The sequence below is a fragment of the Moschus berezovskii genome, chromosome 12 (genome assembly GCF_049115385.1).
Source record: "Moschus berezovskii isolate FMDL1 chromosome 12, NW_MosBer_1.0, whole genome shotgun sequence".
NCBI classification, from domain to species: domain Eukaryota; kingdom Metazoa; phylum Chordata; class Mammalia; order Artiodactyla; family Moschidae; genus Moschus; species Moschus berezovskii.
The window spans coordinates 5364441-5383573 of record NC_142471.1 but is presented as its reverse complement, the minus strand read 5'-3'; the positions used below and the strand labels follow the sequence as shown (position 1 = coordinate 5383573).

The 19133-nt window shown below is 45.2% G+C and overlaps 1 protein-coding gene across 5 annotated transcripts in view; it reads left to right on the top strand.

The window, feature by feature from the left end:
• Positions 1–19133, top strand: part of SIPA1L2 (signal induced proliferation associated 1 like 2) — a 256679-nt gene that overhangs the window by 58889 nt on the left and 178657 nt on the right. For 4 of the 5 annotated variants that reach the window (XM_055425803.2, XM_055425805.2, XM_055425800.2 and 1 more), the window contains exon 2: positions 4293–4339. The exons of the other annotated variant lie outside the window; for it this stretch is intronic. The gene's annotated coding sequence lies outside the window, so the exon portion shown is untranslated. The remainder of the gene's footprint in view (positions 1–4292; positions 4340–19133) is intronic. 5 annotated transcript variants of the gene reach the window in all.

Below are 19133 nucleotides of genomic sequence, written 5' to 3'. Positions count from 1 at the left end.
AGGGGATATTTGTATTCTTCACAGTGGAAAGAAAATATTTGCCTTCACTTTCTCAGAACCCGGTTTCACTAGGGAAACAGCTGAAGAACCTGCTGGTCGGGACAGAGGGCCGGGCCGCCCTGTGCCTGCAGACACAGTTTTCTGGCAGAGCTTCCGGCCGAGGTGTGAGGGGCCTCTCCGGGCAGCGGGTGGAGGAGGAAGGCCCCTCTTCCTGATCCTCTGTGACAGCCCCTGCCCAGCTCTGCAGCATGGGGAAGCTGCGCTGCAAGAGAAATGTACTTTTTTCTCCAGAGCAAAACAATAGCCAAGTTCCCTCATATCAACCACCTGCTTGGTAGGAAACGGAGCGAAACTCTCAAGTCCCCAGTGCCACTCCGAGGATTTGTGGTTCCCCTTCCTGTCTGTAAACAAAAGCAGCTGGTTACAAGAGCTGGGCATTAACTGTTTACAGGATGTTTGCTATACCAAAGGAAGGAAAAGTGCCTTTTACAGAGTTGCAGTCATTGTGTGGGGGGTATGAGCACATAATTTAAGGGTGAAGAGAAATTAACTACATAATATTTAATCATGAAACACAGATGGTTTAATCAGGAGGATTTTTGAAGACTTAATTCGTACACTAAAGTTGAGGGTTTTATAGTAAATCAGCATAAAAAATGTAGAGCCTCTGTAGAGAAAAAAAATAATGATTCTTAAAAGTTTAAAAAATCGTGAGGCTTGGAGACTTGAAACTTTTTGTCATTGTACAAGTTCATGCTTTTTTCAGTTCAGTTCAGTTCAGTTCAGTCGCTCAGTCGTGTCCGACTCTTTGCGACCCCATGAACCGCAGCACGCCAGGCCTCCCTGTCCATCACCAACTCCCAGAGTGCACTCAAATTCATGTCCATCGAGTCGGTGATGCCATCCAGTCATCTCACTCTCTTGTCGTCCCCTTCTCCTCCTGCCCCCAACCCCTCCCAGCATCAGAGTCTTTTCCAGTGAGTTAGCATTTGTAGTGCAGTTGTATCTCCCATGTAGGCTGCCTTTGCGTACTTTTTGGTATAAGGACTGCTGTGTGTGTGTGTGTGTGTGTGTGTGCGCGTACTTTTTGGTATAAGGACTGCTGTGTGTGTGTGTGTGTGTGTGTGTGTGCGCGTACTTTTTGGTATAAGGACTGCTGTGTGTGTGTGTGTGCGCGTACTTTTTGGTATAAGGACTGCTGTGTGTGTGTGTGTGTGTGTGCGCGCGTACTTTTTGGTATAAGGACTGCTCTGTGTGTGTGTGTGTGTGTGCGTGTGTGCGTGTATGTGCGTGTGTGCGTGCATGTGTGTGCGTGCATGTGTGTGCGTGCGTGCGTGTGTGTGAGTGTGCGTGTGTGTGATGTAGACCAACTGTTTGCTTCACCAGCTCCTGCCTAGCATGGGAGCGCATAACCAGGAGATGGGTGGTGGACGTTTGCTGAGTGGGAGAATTCATGGGTGGGTTTAATACATTAGTGAAGATCAAAACCATGTGATACCCATGAATACCTTGTTTTCTGATTATCTGATGTTAGGAGCCTTTCTGATGAATGCTATTTTTGTTTTAAACTTATACGTGTAAATTCCTTTATTTATTTAGGCTGTGCTGGGTCTTTGTTGCTGTGCCCGCATTCTCCAGTTGCGGGGAGCGGGGGCTACTCTTTCCTTGCAGGGCTCCGGCTTCTCAGTGCGGTGGCTTCTGTTGCTGTGGATCATGGGCTGTAGGGAGCACGGGCAGCCGTGTTTTCTGCACGTGGGCTCAGTAATTGCAGCTCCCAGGCTCTGGAGAATGGGCTCAGTAGCCCTGGCGCATAGGTTTAGTTGCTCTTTGGCACGTGGGATTTTCCTCAATCAGAGATTGAACCTGTGTCTTCTGCATTGGCAGTGGATTCTTTACCACTGAGCAACCAGGGAAGCCCGATGAATGATATTTTTTGGATTGTGGTGAAATAGATATGATATTTTACCATTTTAAGTGTACAATTCAGTGGCATTAATTTATATTCACGTTGTTGTACAACCATTACCACCATCTGTCTTTGGAGCATTTTCACCTTACCAAACAGAAAATTTGTATTTATTAAACATGAACTCCCGGTCCCCTGTGCCCAGCTTCTGGCAGCCACCGTTCTCCTCCCTGTGTCTAGAAATTTGACTACTTGTTACCACATATAAGTGAAGTCATACAGCACTTGTCCTATTGTGCCTGGTTTATTTTATTTAACAGAATGTCCTCAAAATTCACCCATGTTTTGGTATACGTTTCAATCCCCTTCCTTTAAAAGGCTGAATTAATGCTCAGTTGTATGGGTAAACCATAGTCTGATGGTCACTTGGATTGTTTTTACTTTTTAGCTGTTGTGAATAGTATTGCAGTGAACCTGGGGGTATAAATATCTGTTTTAGTCTCTGTTTTCAATTCTTTTGTGTATATATCCATATATGTAAGTGTAATAGCCGGATCATATGGTAATTCTCTCTCTTTTTTTTTTGAGAAGCTTTCCATACCGTGCTTTAGATTTTTAAACTCAGAATTGGCTATATTGGCTGCATAAGTTATGTCAGTGGGAATTTCTTTCCTCTCTCTTTCTCTTGTACATAATCTTAAATTCAGCTGTACCTCTTCACCCACTGTTTCAATTTTTCATGCAAATTGAGGCAGATTAGAAAAGGAGGCTTTCAGAAGCCAAGACCTATCATAGCCTTTTTGAGCCTAAAATGTGTTAGGGACGCCACTCATACTGTGTGGGGACAACAGATGTAAGCCTGGCATGGAGCGGGTGTCTTGCAGGCTCTGAGAAGCCCAGTCGATAGTGTTCCATCCAGGCTGTGCTCACCTTATTGCATGTGGATCTGTTCACGGTCATGTGGGAGAGTGGGCCCCAGCCACTTTGCTCCAGTTTAGTTTGCAGAAATTCTCATGATTCTTTTTTTTTTTCTTTTAGTATGTATAAAAAGAGATCATGGTCTTAGGAGCCAGGCTGACTTGAGTTCATACCCTGTTCTCTGTGACTTGCTTTGTGTGCTTTGGGGGCAAGTAACCAGTCTTTATTGGAGAAGGAAATGGCAACCCACTCCAGTGTTCTTGCCTGGAGAATCCCAGGGACGGCGGAGCCTGGTGGGCTGCCATCTATGGGGTCACACAGAGTCGGACACGACTGAAGTGACTTAGCAGCAGCAGCAACCAGTCTTTAGAGCACTAGTCTCCACTAGAGGGGCGAGGCGGAAAGGCTGGATTTTTTTTTTTTCTTTTTTAATTAAAGTGTATTTTATTTACAGTGTTGTGTTAATTCCTGCTGTACAGTCATATAACTCAGTTATACATATATATTTATTCTTTTTTATATTCTTCTCCATTGTGGTTTAACACAATATTAAATATGGTTCTCTTGAGTCTTCTTTTAAAGATGATTGTGAATTTGTACGTGACACACATATTTAGTAGGGTGCCTGGCACATACTGCTATGTACTGACCACTGCTGTTCTTCAGAGCAGATGCTGTTGAATAGAAAGTGAAAAAAGTGAAAGTGTTAGTTGCTCAGTTATGGCTGACTCTTTGTGACCCCAAGGACTGTCGTCCACCAGGCTACTCTGTCCATGGAGTTCTCCAGGCAAGAATACTGGAGTTTGTTTCCACCTCCTTACTCTGGGGATCTTCCTGACCCAGAGATTGAACTGGGGTCTCCTGCATTGCAGGCATCTGAGCCACTAGGGAAGCCTGCTGTTTAATAGAAGTTGGCACCAAAATGGCTGTCTGGAGCAGCAGTTCTCAAAATTTTGGTCCTAGGCCCCCTTGACACTTAAAAATTACTTACGATCCCAAGGAGCTTTTGATTGTGTGGCTTATCTCTACTGATACTCACAATATTGGAACTAAAGTCAAGACATTTAAAAATATTTCTTAATTCATTTGAAATGGCAATGAGCCCTGTACGTTTTATTATAAATAATGTATCTCATGATAATCACTGTTTTCCAAAACAAAAGACATCAGTGAGCAGAATGACCTTGTTTTAGATTTTTTGCAAATCTCTTACATATCTGGCACCAGAAAATAAGCTAGATACCCCTGTCTTTACACCATGGTGTGTCTGCCTCTAGGAAACTGCACTACATTTTGTGTCCTGGTTTTGGCTTTAAATTTGGCTTTTGGTTCTGGATTTGAAAATGTCTTTGACGTGCAAACCTCTAGAAGGGTCTTGGGAAGCCCAGGGTCCTCAGATCACACTCTGAAAACTTCAGAGCAGGAGTTTCCCTGTGAGTCTGAGCTAGGTCTCTTTCTTCTCTTGTAGGATCTTGCTTTTGGCCGTGTGAACAGGAGCCCACCACCCCCATCCAGGTAAGCCTTGTCCGAAGCCATCCTTACCTCCACAGCTGCCTCCAGTTTGAAATTGTGCTTTCCAAGAAAGATGCTTTCTGTTCCCCTTGGCTTGCAGATTGAATGTTCTGATTTGTCCCTCCTCCAGCACAGACAGGACTGCCCAGGTGGCTCAGAACTCGCCAGGCAATGAAGGAGACATAGGAGACATGAGACTTGGGTTCAGTCCCTGGGTCAGGAAGATCCCCTGGAGGAGGGCATGGCAACACACTCCAGTATTCCTGCCTGGAGAATTCCATGGACAGAGGAGCCTGGCGGGCTATAGTCCAAAGAGTAGCAAAGACTCAGACATGACTGAAGCAACTTAGCATGCACGTACAGCAAACAGGGGTGAGCATCCCTCTGAGAATCCTCTTTGGTTTGGAGTTGCCTACATTGGGGGCCTCAGGAGGAGTCGCTTGCAAGTTCCAATTATTAGTTTTCTTTCCTTCCTTCTTCACTTCCTTCTTTCCTTTTCCTTCCTTCCTTTCTTTCAGCTATTCAGCTATCATGTGGATGCAGTTAGAAAAGTCTGTGTTGAAATCCTCATAGGGTTGTTTTAACATGGATTATCTTTATACCCGATTCAAGGCAACATCACAAATCTATTCAAATCTGTTGTTTAAAAAAATATGAGTGGAGTTCATTTGTTTTGATTCTTTCTTTTCTCTTTGCAAAGCCTTTTATTCTCACACATTTATATGTAATGAGAACATTTTAATTGATGAGCTGCTCTTTTGTTGTTTAGTTGCTAAGTCCTTTCTAACTCTTTTTCGACCCCATGGACTGTAGCCTGCCAAGCTCCTCTGTCCGTGGAATTTCCAGGCAAGAATACTAGAGTGGGTTGCCACTTCCTTCTCCAGGGATCTTCCCAACCCAGGGATAGAACCTGCATCTCCTGCATTGCAGGCAGACTCTTTACTGCTGAGCCACAAGGGAAGTGTTGTGTAATCCTGTATAGATTATTTTATCATTCCATGTCTTCCTTTGTCATTGATGAAGTTAGGACTTTTTTAACCCTCATCCAGGCTTAGAAGCCTGTTTATCAGAGGATTAGAAGACTTGTTATGTGGGATAAGTCAATTATGATCATTAAAGGATTACTTAGAAAAATTTGGGCTGAGCTCCATATTGTTATTCTTACGAAGATGAATAAAATTTTCCGAGACAGCCGGTACCATGGTGTGATAGTGGTGTGCATTTCATTCGTCCTTCAGATTTCTCGTAAAAAATTTTAACTCCTTTAGCGTCTTCTTATCAGAAAGCAGATGTTTTGGTGCCTGGACTGTTATCTTGTTCCTCCGTTCTCTGCTCCCAGCTTCACATGCAACCTCCTGCCTTTCTGGAAGGAAAATAAATATTGTCAGGATGGTGCTAGGCTTCTTTGTGATCCTGTCCTTTTTTCTTTTTGGCCAGTTTTGTTAAGGTCAGTAGAATTCTAGGACCCCATGGACCTCCAGAAGGACCATCATTTACTTAAAATATTCTCAGACTGTTAAGTTCCTCATGATCTTGCCCAAGTTTCTGAATCAAAAGCCTAGTTTCTCAGTTTGACCTATTAGGAAACAGCACTGGCAAGTGCAGGTGGTGGTGGTGGGTGTCATTTGCTTGCTGACGGCAGCAGCAATTCCATGTGTTGTCAGGATCCAGATGTCAAGAGTGAGGTCAGTGAAGGAAGCCAGAAAGAAAAACACCAATACAGTATACTAATGCGTGTGTATGGAATTTAGAAAGATGGTGACGATAACCCTGTATACGAGACAGCAAAAGAGACACAGGTGTATAGAACAGTCTTTTGGACTCTGTGGGAGAGGGCGAGGGTGGGATGATCTGGGAGAATGGCATTGAAACATGTCTATTATCATATGTGAGACGAATCGCCAGTCCAGGTTCGATGCATGATACAGGATGCTCGGGGCTGCTGTACTGGGATGAACCAGAGGGATGACATGGGGAGGGAGGTGGGAGGGGGGTTCAGGATGGGGAACACATGTACACCTGGGGTGGATTCATGTCAGTGTATGGCAAAACCAATACAATATTGTAAAGTAATTAGCCTCCAATATTTAAAATAAATAAATTAAAAAAAAAAGTGAAGTGAAACTGTGATGCTTGGGTATCAGGAAATGCATTAGCTTATATGGGAGACTAATCTCTTCCTCGGGTTTGTCTGCTTTGCTCCTATATTCATGAAAGTTAAAGGGGCATTAACATTTTCCAGATTATGTTTAAAAACATTTATATCCCACTAGGAGCCAGATTTAGAAAGGCTTCCCCACTTCAGGGAGACAGTCTTAAAATCTGAAGACCTAGGTGGAGAGAAACCCTGGATCCTCCATTTACACGTGTCCTGGTTGGGTTTAGTAATTGTTTATTGGGTAATTTCTATAAGTGGAACCCTCTGGTAAGTGCCAAAGGGAAGAAGATGATTAAAATGCAGCCCTTCCCTTTCAAGAGTTTACCATCTTAACAGGAAGGAAGAAAGTATATACAAGTAGTTCTAATTCAGGGTTCACATCCGTAGACATTAGATGCTGAGATAGTGCTAGTGAGCTGAGATGACCCCTTCACGATGCCTGGCATGTCCTGGGCACTTAATGCACACATTTCAGTGGGCAAATGAATGCATTTAGTCATGTCCATTTTGGTGTACTTTATTCACAGCAAAAAAAAAAAGGATGTGCAGAAAGAGAGGATTTGAGAGATTTTATGGGACCCAGAGATTATGAGAATTTGGTGAGGTCTCCAAGGGCTTAGGGCAGGCGGGAAGTCCCCCACATAAGATGCCTTGCTCCCGTATCTCAAGACCAGTCTTACTGGTTCCTGGCCTCCTCTTCCCAAGCCTGGAAGAGCTCTTATTAGTTTTCTGTTTTCCCTGAACCCATCACTTGTTCTCAAGTGATGACTTGAACAGAATAGGATTTGGTCCTTAATTTGATAGGTCTAGCACCTTGGTTTCCCATGGACTGGTTCATGGTAATCAGATTTAAAACACAGAACCAAACCTGCTTTGTAAAAAAATCAGTCAGTTAATTAAGTGATTCTGTCTGTGGTGGGTCTTTGTTGCTGCAGGTGGGGCGCTCACTCTTCAGTGTGCGGGCTGCGCAGTGTGCTGGCTCCTGCTGTGCCGCCCAGACTGTAGGCTGTGGGGACTTGAGCAGTTGCGGTCCATGTCGTGGGCTCAGAAGTTGCAGCCCCCGGGCTCTGGAGCACAAGCTCAGTAGTTGTGGCACACGTTAGTTGCTCTGCAGCACATGGAATCTTCCCAGAGCAATCTTCCCATTCTCCTGCCTTGTCAGGCGCATTCTTTACCACTGAGCCACCAGGGAAGCCCCTCGGAATTGTTTAACGGACAAAATGACACAACTAGGAATTTCTTTCTTTTCTCTTTTTTTCCAGTTTCTTGTTCTTCCCATTAATTTCTGTCTAGCTGAATACATGACAGTGTGCCTGTTATATTACAGATGATTTTTTTCCCCTAAAATGTAATTCTGATCAATTTGATCACATGAGGGGGAATTCCTGATCCAGTAGTCTTACTGTGTCTGCAGCCCATTCCCTTTTTCTTCTAATAATTATGGTTGCACATTATTGTAGCTTTATCTGCTTTCTCTTTACTGTGTGGTAGGCACTGTTGAGTACTCATTTCATGTTCCAAGAGCACTGAAGTAGATATTACCATTCTTGCAGAAATAAGGGAACTGGGTCCAAGGGAGCATAAATGGTTTGCTCACAGTCACAGAACTAGTCAGTTATGGAGCCCTGAGGGCCTGGGCTGCCCCACCTAACTGTGACCGTGGCCCCAGGGCAGGGTGTCCATGCAGGCTGAGTCATCCCTTTAGTCTAATAGAGATGTCCCAATGTGATCTCTTCTGCAGGCAGCTATGAGAGGAACAGAAAGAAGAGTTTGTACAATCAGATTGATAAGATGGCCTTATGTTGATCATCCGTAAAGATAAGACTCCTGGTACTGTGTAAAACCACATGGAATCCTAACATCACTTTAAGGATGTGTGGTGAAATAACATAGACCAGTTATTGCACATTCTGAAACTGCAGTGAATGCTGAGTGAATGACCCGCCCACAGCCTGAAGGCCCATTTTTATCAAGCCTCTTAAAACACACTTTGGGATTGGAATGAAGACTGACCTCTTCCAGTCCTGTGGCCAGCGCTGAGTTTTCCAAATCTGCTGGCATATTGAGTGCAGCACTTTCACAGCATCATCTTTCAAGACTTGAAATAGCTCAACTGGAATTCCATCACCTCCACTAGCTTTGTTAGAAGTGATGCTTTCTAAGGCCCACTTGACTTCACATTCCAAGATGTCTGGCTCTAGGTCAGTGATCACATTATCGTGACTATCTTGGTCGTGAAGATCTTTTTTGTACAGTTCTTCTGTGTATTCCTGCCACCTCTTCTTAATATCTTCTGCTTCTGTTAGGTCCATACCATTTCTGTCCTTTATCGAGCCCATCTTTGCATGAAATATTCCCTTGGAATCTCTAATTTTCTTGAAGAGGTCTCTTGTTTTTCCTATTCTGTTATTTTCCTCTATTTCTTTGCATTGATCACTGAGGAAGTCTTTCTTATCTCTCCTTGCTATTCTTTGGAACTCTGCATTCAGATGCTTATATCTTTCCTTTTCTCCTTTGCTTTTCGCCTCTCTTCTTTTCCCAGCTATTTGTAAGGCCTCCTCAGACAGCCATTTCGCTCTTCTGCATTTCTTTTCCATGGGGATGGTCTTGGTCCCTGTCTCCTGTACAATGTCATGAATCTCCGTCCAGAGTTCAGCAGGCACTCTATCAATCAGATCTAGTCCCTTAAATCTATTTCTCACTTCCACTGTATAATCATAAGGGATTTGATTGAGGTCATATCTGAATGGTCTAGTGGTTTTCCCTACTTTCTTCAATTTAAGTCTGAATTTGGCAATAAGGAGTTCATGATCTGAGCCACAGTCAGCTCCTGGTCTTGTTTTCGCTAACTGTATACAGCTTCTCCATCTTTGGTTGCAAAGAATATAATCAATCTGATTTCGGTGTTGACCATCTGGTGATGTCCATGTGTAGAGTCTTCTCTTGTGTTGTTGGAAGAGGGTGTTTGCTATGACCAGTGCCTTCTCTTGACAAAAATCTATTAGCCTTTGCCCTGCTTCATTCTGTGCTCCAAGGCCAAATTTGTCAGTTACTCCAGAGAATGCTCAAACTACCGCACAATTGCACTCATCTCACACGCTAGTAAAGTCATGCTCAAAATTCTCCAAGCCAGGCTTCAGCAGTATGTAAACCGTGAACTCCCAGATGTTCGAGCAGGTTTTAGAAAAGGCAGAGGCACCAGAGATCAAATTGCCAACATCCACTGGATCATGGAGAAAGCAAGAGAGTTTCAGAAAAACATCTATTTCTGCTTCATTGACTATACCAAAGCCTTTGACTGTGTGGATCACAATAAACTGTGGAAAATTCTGAAAGAGATGGGAATCCCAGACCACCTGACCTGCCTCTTGAGAAACCTGTATGCAAGTCAGGAAGCAACAGTTAGAACTGGACATGGAACAACAGACTGGTTCCAAATAGGAAAAGGTGTACGTCAAGGTTGTATATTGTCACCTTACTTATTTAACTTATATGCAGAGTACATCATGAGGAACACTGGGCTGGAAGAAGCACAAGCTGGAATCAAGATTGCCGGGAGAAATATCAATAACCTCAGATATGCAGATGACACTACCCTTATGGCAGAAAGTGAAGAGGAACTCAAAAGCCTCTTGATGAAAGTGAAAGAGGAGAGTGAAAAGGTTGGCTTGAAGCTCAACATTCAGAAAACAAAGATCGTGGCATCTGGTCCCATCACTTCATGGGAAATAGATGGAAAAACAGTGGAAACAGTGTCAGACTTTATTTTTTTGGGCTCCAAAATCACTGCAGATGCTGATTGCAGTCATGAAATTAAAAGACGCTTACTCCTTGGAAGGAAAGTTATGACCAACCTTGATAGTATATTAAAAAGCAGAGACATTACTTTGCCAACCAAGGTCCGTCTAGTCAAGGCAATGGTTTTTCCCGTGGTCATGTATGGATGTGAGAGTTGGACTGTGAAGAAGGCTGATCACCGAAGAATCGATGCTTTTGAACTGTGGTGTTGGAGAAGACTCTTGAGAGTCCCTTATACTGCAAGGAGATCCAACCAGTCCATTCTAAAGGAGATCAATCCTGGATGTTCATTGGAGGGACTGATGCTAAAGCTGAAACTGCAATACTTTGGCCACCTCATGCGACGAGTTGACTCACTGGAAAAGACTCTGATGCTGGGAAAGGTTGGGGGCGGGAGGAGAAGGGGACGACAGAGAATGAGATAGCTGGATGGCATCACCGACTCTGTGGACATGAGTTTGAGTGTACTCCGGGAGTTGGTGATGGACAGGGAGGCCTGGCGTGCTGTAATTCATGGGGTCGCGGAGAGTCGGACACGACTGAGCGACTGAACTGAACTGAACTGAAAACACACTTGTCCTTAAGGGTTATGAGCACCAGATCTTTGACAGCTTTGTTGGTTTTTTGGTGGCTTCTCAGTTTAAATGATAATTTGGCATGATTTCTGAAGGGTGAATGTGAGCAATACGAATGTCAGTGTATTAGGGATTATCATTAGGAAATATTTAAAATGCGTTATGTCAGACATTGCGTATGATGTCTACAACATTACCACTCAGAAAACACCCGCAGTTCTGTGCTGTAAAGACTATTCCCTTGGTGAGAGGCTGCTCACACCCATCTTGGATCAGGAACCTGAAAGTCAACATGGCTTTTTTAGAGAACGTGTAGTTTTGTAAGTTTTCTTTCCTTTGTTTGTTTAAAAAATTTTTTTTAAGTTTATTTATTCGGCTGTGTCTTGTCTTGTTTGTGGCACACAAGCTTCTCTTTAGCTGTGGCTCACAGGCTAGGCGTGAGATCTTAGTTCCCTGACCAGGGATCAAACTCACGTCCCCTGCATCGTAAGGCGGATTCTAGGCGAATTCTTAACCACTGGACCACCTCCTTTGTTTTCATTAAACATTACTCTTTGGAGAAAATATCAGTGGAAGATTTCCATGGAAGTGTTTCACATTGCAACAGTGGATGGTGTCAAGATCTGGATTCTGAGGTAAAATATTGTTTTTCCTTGATAATCAAAGCAATTTTCCGTGGTAATTAGTAGAGTGTCTGATAGAAGCAGAGAAGCACAGCAAGTGTCCCCTCTGAGAATCTCTCCAGATGCCACTGGCCCCCTGCCCTACGTTTTCTGTGGCCTGGGAGGCTATAAATGAGGCTCCTTTGTCCCTTTACACCTTGAGATGCAGTAGGAGTCAAAGCATGGCAGCCTTCCCTTCTGGAAGGTTCTTTGGGAAAGGAGTAGAGTCCACCCATATGGTGAAGTGTCCCAAGTATCTATATTTAATAACCTGCTAACAAATGTGAACATGGTATTTTTGGCTGCTGTGGCACTGAAGCTTCTCTTTAGTTACGATACTCTGGCTTCTCTAGCTGTGGTGTGCAGGCTTAGTTGCCCCATGCAGCATATGGGATCTTGGTTCCCTCACCAGTGATTGAATCTGTGTCCCTTGCACTGGAAGGTGGATTCTTAAACACTGGACTACCGGAGAAGCCCCTGAACACACTGTAAAAATCAGATTCCCCGATTCTGTCTTCTCCTTGATGTTGAGGCAGCTGCAAACCCTTTCTGTTTCAAGCTTCTCTTTCCTTCGGTGGGAGCAGCTCTGAGGTCGTCTTCCCACCCTGTCAGTGAGAGTACTCCAAGGACAGAGGTGACCCAGATACGTCAGGAAATGCAAGCTCTCAGCTGCCCGAGCCGACTCCCATGTATTTGCAGACAAACATCTGGAAAGTGGACTTGGTGGAAAAACACAGTTTAGTGACAAGATCATTAAAGAACCTTCATTTTAAGGTTGGACAACAGGGTTTGCTCTCCAGGTGGTGAGATTATTAATTTAATGTCAGTGTGGCTGAAGAGAGAGTGGGTCAGGAGGATGGTCAGGTCCCAGGCCATGTCGGAGTCCCTGGGACGGCTGCCAAGTGTGGTTTCTTGGCTTTGTGCAGGAAAGGATTCAAGAGTGAGCCATATTAACGTGAAAGAAGATTTATTCAGGGAGGAAACACACTGCATAGACAAAGTGTGGGCCGCCCCAGAAGGTGAGAGTGGCACCAGGGTGTGCGGTGGTCAGTTTTTATAGGGGTGGCTGATTTCATGGACTAACGAATGGGAGAAGTGTTTCGACTATTTTGAGGAAGGGGTGGGGATTTCCAGCAGTGGGGCCACCACCCACTTTTTGCCCTTTTACGGTGGGCCTTAGAACTGTCATGGCATCGACAGGGGTGTCCCTTGGCTTGCTGACGGGTTACAGTGAGCATGTACTGAGGCTCAAGGTCTAGTGGGAGTCAGCTCTGCCATCGTGGACCTGTTTGGCTCTCATCAGCTGTGTTTCCTTGGGTTCGGACATTCTTTTAAAGGTTGCGCCCTGCTCCTTTCCTGTCTTACCACCTTGGGCAGTTCACTTAACCTTTTATGTGTCACAGTGTGGATATTGGCAAAATGGAGATGATAACTTATCATAAGATTTTTATTTGAGTTCAGAGAGACAGTGTTTGTTATAACTGATCTAGCTATTTTGTTAATTTCCTTTTGATTTTATCTGACAAATGTACTGAAGTCCCTTTGTAAAACACTGTTATTTATTTTCCCCCCTCTCAGCTTTATCATCCCCACAGTAAAACCCTATGGTTGTTGTTGCTCAGGGTGTTGCTCAGTGTGAGACCCCATGGACTGTAGCCCACCAGGCTCCTCTGTCCATGAGATTTTCCAGGCAAGAATACCGGAGTGGGTTGCCATGCCCTCCTCCAGGAGATCTTCCAGACCTGGGAATTGACCCTGCGTTTCCTTCACTGCAAGTGGATTCTTTATTGTCTGAGCCACAAAGGAGCCCTTGTAGAATCCCCTTTTTATAACTATATTGAGAAAAAAGGAAGGAAAAAGCAAATGACAAATTCAAATTGGAGATTAAGGAGAATTAAAATTTGGCGTTTAGTTTATTCATTTTCTCATGATCTTATCTGAGTTTTTGGAAGCTGCCTGTTGTGACTTTTTTTTATCCTGTCCAGCAGTGGTTTCTAGAAGAGCAGTGCTTGTGGCCTCTGGGTGGCCCATCCTTTGCAGACTTCATCCCTGGTGCTTATGTAAGCAGATAGGTTAGGGGTCCCAGGAGAAAGAGAACCAGGAATGTTTTTCTCAACATGAGAACCCATTTTCGCCTAACCTATTTTGTGATCTAAGCCTGGCCGCAGTGCTTTCCCTTGAACAGGCCTCAGTGATTAAGGGGCAGATGCAGAAACGAGGGAGGAGCAGTTGGAAAACAGTAGCGTCGGACTTCCCTGCTGGTCCAGTGTTTAAGGATCAGCCTCACAGTGCGGGGGACATGGGTTCCACTCCTGGTCCTGGAGGATCCCACATGCCGTGGAGCCACCAAAGTGTGCCAGAAGTACCGAGGCCTCCCACTTCAGAGCCCGCGCTTGGCAACCAGAGACGCCGCCATGATGAGGAGCCCACTTGCCACAGCCAGAGAAAGTCCGCACGCAGCAGCGGAGACCCAGCACAGCCCCAGATAAACACATAAAATGTTTTAAAAAGAAGAGAAACAGTCTCCCCGCCTGGGGCAGGGTCCTGGTTCCTGGCACCTCTGAGTTCTGCAGAAACGAAGGCCCATCCAGTTGGAGGGTGGAATGCTGATGCTGACCCTCATACGTCAGTCGTTAAAGCCTGGACTCTGTTGACTTTTGCCCCAGTTCTGTGCTGAATTCTCGACTCAACCCCCTTCATGAACTTAAATGTACCCTTGGCTTAAGATTTCTCAATTTTTCTCTTCAGGGAGACACTGGTTTGGGAAGGGTCCCAGTGTTCTCTTTATTTCTTGTGAGTAATTATAAATCCTTCCTTCTCCCATGCTTTGACTTGATCGTGTCTGTACCCACCAAGAGGTGTGCCCAGTTTTGGGATCACACTTACCCCCACCCTCTAGGTTTTTGTTGGCTTCCCCTCGCCTTGGGCGGCTTCCCTGGTGGCTCAGTGGTAAAGAATATGCCTGCCAGTGCAGGAGACACGGGTTCAATCCCTGGGTTGGTAAGATCCCCTGGAGAAGGAAGTGGCAACCCCCTCCAGTATTCTTGCCTGGAAAACCCATGGACAGAGGAGCCTGGTGGGCAATGGACCTGACTTGGCATGAAAACTTTGTTGTCTTAAGCAGTGGTTCTTAGCCTCAGCAGAGAAACTTTTAAAATTGTCAGGTATTTAACACTGATACTTTAAAACTGAGTTGGAAACTGAATTTCTGATATCTATAGCTTTCAAAACTTCCCCAGGTGATTCCGATACACTTAAAGTGAAGACTGAGAACTCTGTGCTTTAGTGTAAGGGGCTGTGAAAAGAGTGTAGACTATAATCGCCGTGATGTGGCCCTTACTTTCCTGTCCGTGTATGTAGGGGAGAAAGGTCTCCTAAAGCTGGCAGTGAGAGAGGAGAGGGAAGAAGCTGACTGAAAGCTCAGCATTCAGAAAACTAAGGTCATGGCATCCAGTCCCATCACTTCATGGCAAACAGATGGGGAAACGGGCTGACTTTATTTTTTCTGGGCTCCAAAATCACTGCAGATGGTGACGCAGCCATGAAATTAAAAGACGCTTACTCCTTGGAAGGAAAGTTATGGCCAGCCTAGACAGCATATTAAAAAGCAGAGACATTACTTTGCCAACAAAGGTCTGTCTAGTCCAGGCTATGGTTTTTCCAGTGGTCATGTATGGTTGTGAGAGTTGGACTGTGAAGAAAGCTGAGCGCCGAAGAATTGATGCTTTTGAACTGTGGTGTTGGAGAAGACTCTTGAGAGCCCCTTGGACTGCAAGGAGATCCAATCAGTCCATCCTAAAGGAGATCAGTCCTGGGTATTCTTTGGAGGGACTCATGTTGAAGCTGAAACTCCAATACTTTGGCCACCTGATGCAGAGAGCTGACTCATTTGAAAAGAGCCTGATGCTGGGAAGATTGAGGGCAGGAGGAGAAGGGGACGACAGAGGATCAGATGGCTGGATGGCATCACCAACTCAATGGACATGGGTTTGGGTAAACTCTGGGAGTTAGTGATAGACAGGGAGGCCTGGCGTGTGTGCTGCGGTTCATGGGGTCGCAAAGAGTCGGATGTGACTGAGTGACTGAACTGAACTGAACTGAACTGAAAGATGACAGGTGGTGCAGTGGTAAAGAATCTGCCTGCCAGCGTAGGAAATTCAAAGAGACACAGGTTGAATCACTGGGTCAGGAAGATGCCCTGGAGTAGGAAATGGCAACCAACCCCAGTATTCTTGCCTGGAAAATACTATGAACAGAGGAACCTGCCTGGCTACAGTTCATGGGGTCGCAGAGCCTGACACGACTGAGCGACTGCTCACACGTAAAGGTGACAGTGAATATTAGAGAAATGTCGGCCTCAGCCCCCACACCCCCCATTTTCCTGTATAGGCTGTTGGGCTAAATTGGTTTGCTGGGTGTTGAGACAGTGTGAAGGATCCAGGGAGGAGGGCAGCCGCGGGGGCTTGTGCTGCTCCCGAGTGCATTTGGTGTTCTTTCCACCCCTTTGTCTATTGTTTGGAAGTTGAATGTGTAGAGGTGATTTCTCCATGTGATCTTCTTGCTGAACTGTACTATTTTTAGGCACTAACCCACACAATAGCTTTATAAAAAGACTGTTGAACTTTTTGAGGCTGCTGGATTTTGTCTGACAAGGGCTGAGTTACAAGTAGGCTCTCCCGCCTCCCAGTTCAGGCATGTTGGATTTTTTTTTTGTTGTTTCTTCTTTAGAAAACATCTGAATATCTTCAAAATACAGTGGTTTGGCAGCCTGACAGGTGATGCCAGATGTCTGTGTAGTTCTCCTACCTGCCCCTGCTCTCTAGACATAGAGTTTCGCAGGTATATGTTGGGTTGCTAATTTTTATTTTGTCTCCTTTTCCTTTTAAAATGTGCTAAAATATGCATAGTTCATAGTGCTGGGGGAAAAGTGAACTCATGAAGCATTTTCTTATTTTTGAGTCTCTGCCCTCTGTCTAAAAAGATGTGTTTTCCTCCGTCGAGGGGATTCCCTTGTCTGGGTCTGCTTAACAAGGGGGATTAAACAGATCAAGCCAGTATGATGTTAATGAAATTTCTTTGAAAAATGACAATCAGACCTTACTGGTTCCTAATCCAGTCTCAGGAATACGCATCCATCCGTTAGGAGGCAGAAGCACGAGTTACTAGTAGTTGTAGTGGAAAAACAATTGCTCGCTGTGAAATAATGTGATCTCCTTAATGTGTCCACATAATAGAGTGGATATTGTTTGTGATTCTTTTCTTCCTTTTCTCTATCTCTCTTCATTAAAATCCTATAATAGGCAGTGCATTAGAGTTGCCCCTAGACAGCTTTGACTTTTTAAAGTACGTATCTTCATAAAGTTCACTCCCATACTCATTTTCCACCAGGCAGTTAGCCAAGTGAAGATTCCCTTCCCTGGTGCTTGGTGATGGGTAGACTCCAGTTTATCTATGACAACATGCATGATTAATAGGGATGGTGTTAACTCCTTTGTGTCAGTGTTACAAATGTATGATTCTTCTTGGCTCTTGAACTGTGCTATGATCCATGTCCTAGGTCGTATCCGTGTCCTATCCATTGGGATAGGCCTGGCCTGTCTTGATAAGGGGAACATTTTGGTTTCCCCAGATACATGTGGGTCGCTTCCCCTATTGCGTCTCATCAGTATTCTCTAGGATCTGATGCCCTTCAAACCTCCTTGGGCGGCTGTTGCCAATGTGGGCAGCTCATCCCTGTGGCTGCCGTGGTTATTCTGTCAGAGTCTCTGGAGAAGTAGGAGCAGTGGGACCTCTGCAGGGGCTGACTTTCTGGCTCCCTTTCGCTTCCATCCCTGAAGGAGCCTGCCCGCCTGCTAAGTCGCTTCAGTCGTGTTGATTCTCTGCAACACATCCTTCGTCCACCAGGCTCCTTTGTCCATGGGCTTCTTCAGGTGAGAATACTGGGGTGGGTTGCCATGCCCTCCTCTGGGGGATATTCCCGACTCAGGGATTGAACCCATGACTCTTAGGTCTCCTGCATTGGCAGGTGAATTCTTTACCACTAGTGCCACCTGGAAGCCCCTGAAAGAGTCTAGTCATTTCCAAACCTGCTCACTACTTGAGGAGGTGTTTTTTTTTTTTTGTCTGTGGCATGCGGGATCTTAGTTCCTGACAGGGATCGAACCCGTGCATGCCCCTTGCAGTGGAAGTGCAGAGTCTTAACCACTGGACTGCCGGGGAAGTCCCATCTGAGGTCTGTTTTGAACTAGCCATTCCTAGGCCCCCTGCACACACTTCCCCATGTCCCCTTCTCTCCTGCCCCTGGATTCTGGTTGAGAAGGTTAAGAGGGAGGCTCGTGTTGTAAATAGGATCCTTCTCCTGCAATCGTCCGAGTGGACCTTTGCATGTTTGGGAATAATCTTGTCATTCAGAGTGCCATTGTATAGCCGAGGCCTCCCAAGCCCAGCGTGATAAGGAACTTAGGCAGGGTCCCGCCTAAGATCTGCCAGTCACGGGTGAGGACGGCCCTCTGTTTCTGGGTCGTATTTGTAGATGTGGCAGAAATAACCAGCAGGATCACTGGGCCATTTCTCCTGGATGCGCACAAATTGCTTTCCTTGTCACTTATTTTCTATCTCTGACAGAGAGGTACTTGGGATGACTATGTGATCTCTGTATTCAGTCAACCTAGGACCAAACTCAAAGGTAACCAGTGTAAGATGCAGCTTGAATCCTTGTACAATGAGAGACTTACTGAGAGTGGAACACTTTGTCATTGCTGTGGTCTCCTGTTTGTGTTGAGTGGGACTTTGGTTACTTTGCATGTTGGTGGGTTCATTTGTTGTTGTTCAGTTGCTAAGTCGTGTCCAACTCTCTGCGACCCCGTGGACTACAGCACACCAGGCTTCCCTGTCCTTCACCATCTCCCAGAGGTTGTTAGCAAGTTTTATACAACAAAGCAGGATCATAACAGGGGCCCTTCAGAGTCCAGCCAGTCAAGGCGTAAATATAGTCCTTATTCTGATGACATAGTGACAGACCAGGTGCATATTTACAAATTCACTTAAAAAAAGCAAAGCTCACTTCTTGCAATTTATGTGAAACCTCTATTTCCTTTACCCTGATAGACTATGATCGAGTTGGGAAGACAGTCTAGGAGTACACGGTGGTCATTTATGTCATTAAAAGGTGAAAGAAAGGTCCAGGAACTTGTATTTGCCTGACCAGACCTTGGTAACGTGGAGATCGTGATGTAGCTCCTAGAGACTTGGTCCATATAGGAAATGTCTGTATCAGCTGACTCCTTATATGTATGAGCAAATGTGTGAGACTCACAAGGTATTTTTTATTTTATTTTGACTGCACCGGGTCTTCATTGTGGTGGGCTGCTTTCGTTGTGGAACATGGGCTCTGGAGCGCACAGGCTCTCTATTTGCGGCTCAGGCTCAGTAACTGTGGCACGTGGGCTTGGTTGCTCCACGGCATGTGGGATCTTAGTTCCTTGACTGGGGATCGAACCTGTGGCTCCTGCAGTGGATGTGCAGAGTCGTAAACGCTGGGCCACCAGGAAAGTCTCAGGGTTGTACTTCCTACCAGGCTTGTGCATTTAGCCGTGGAAGGCAAA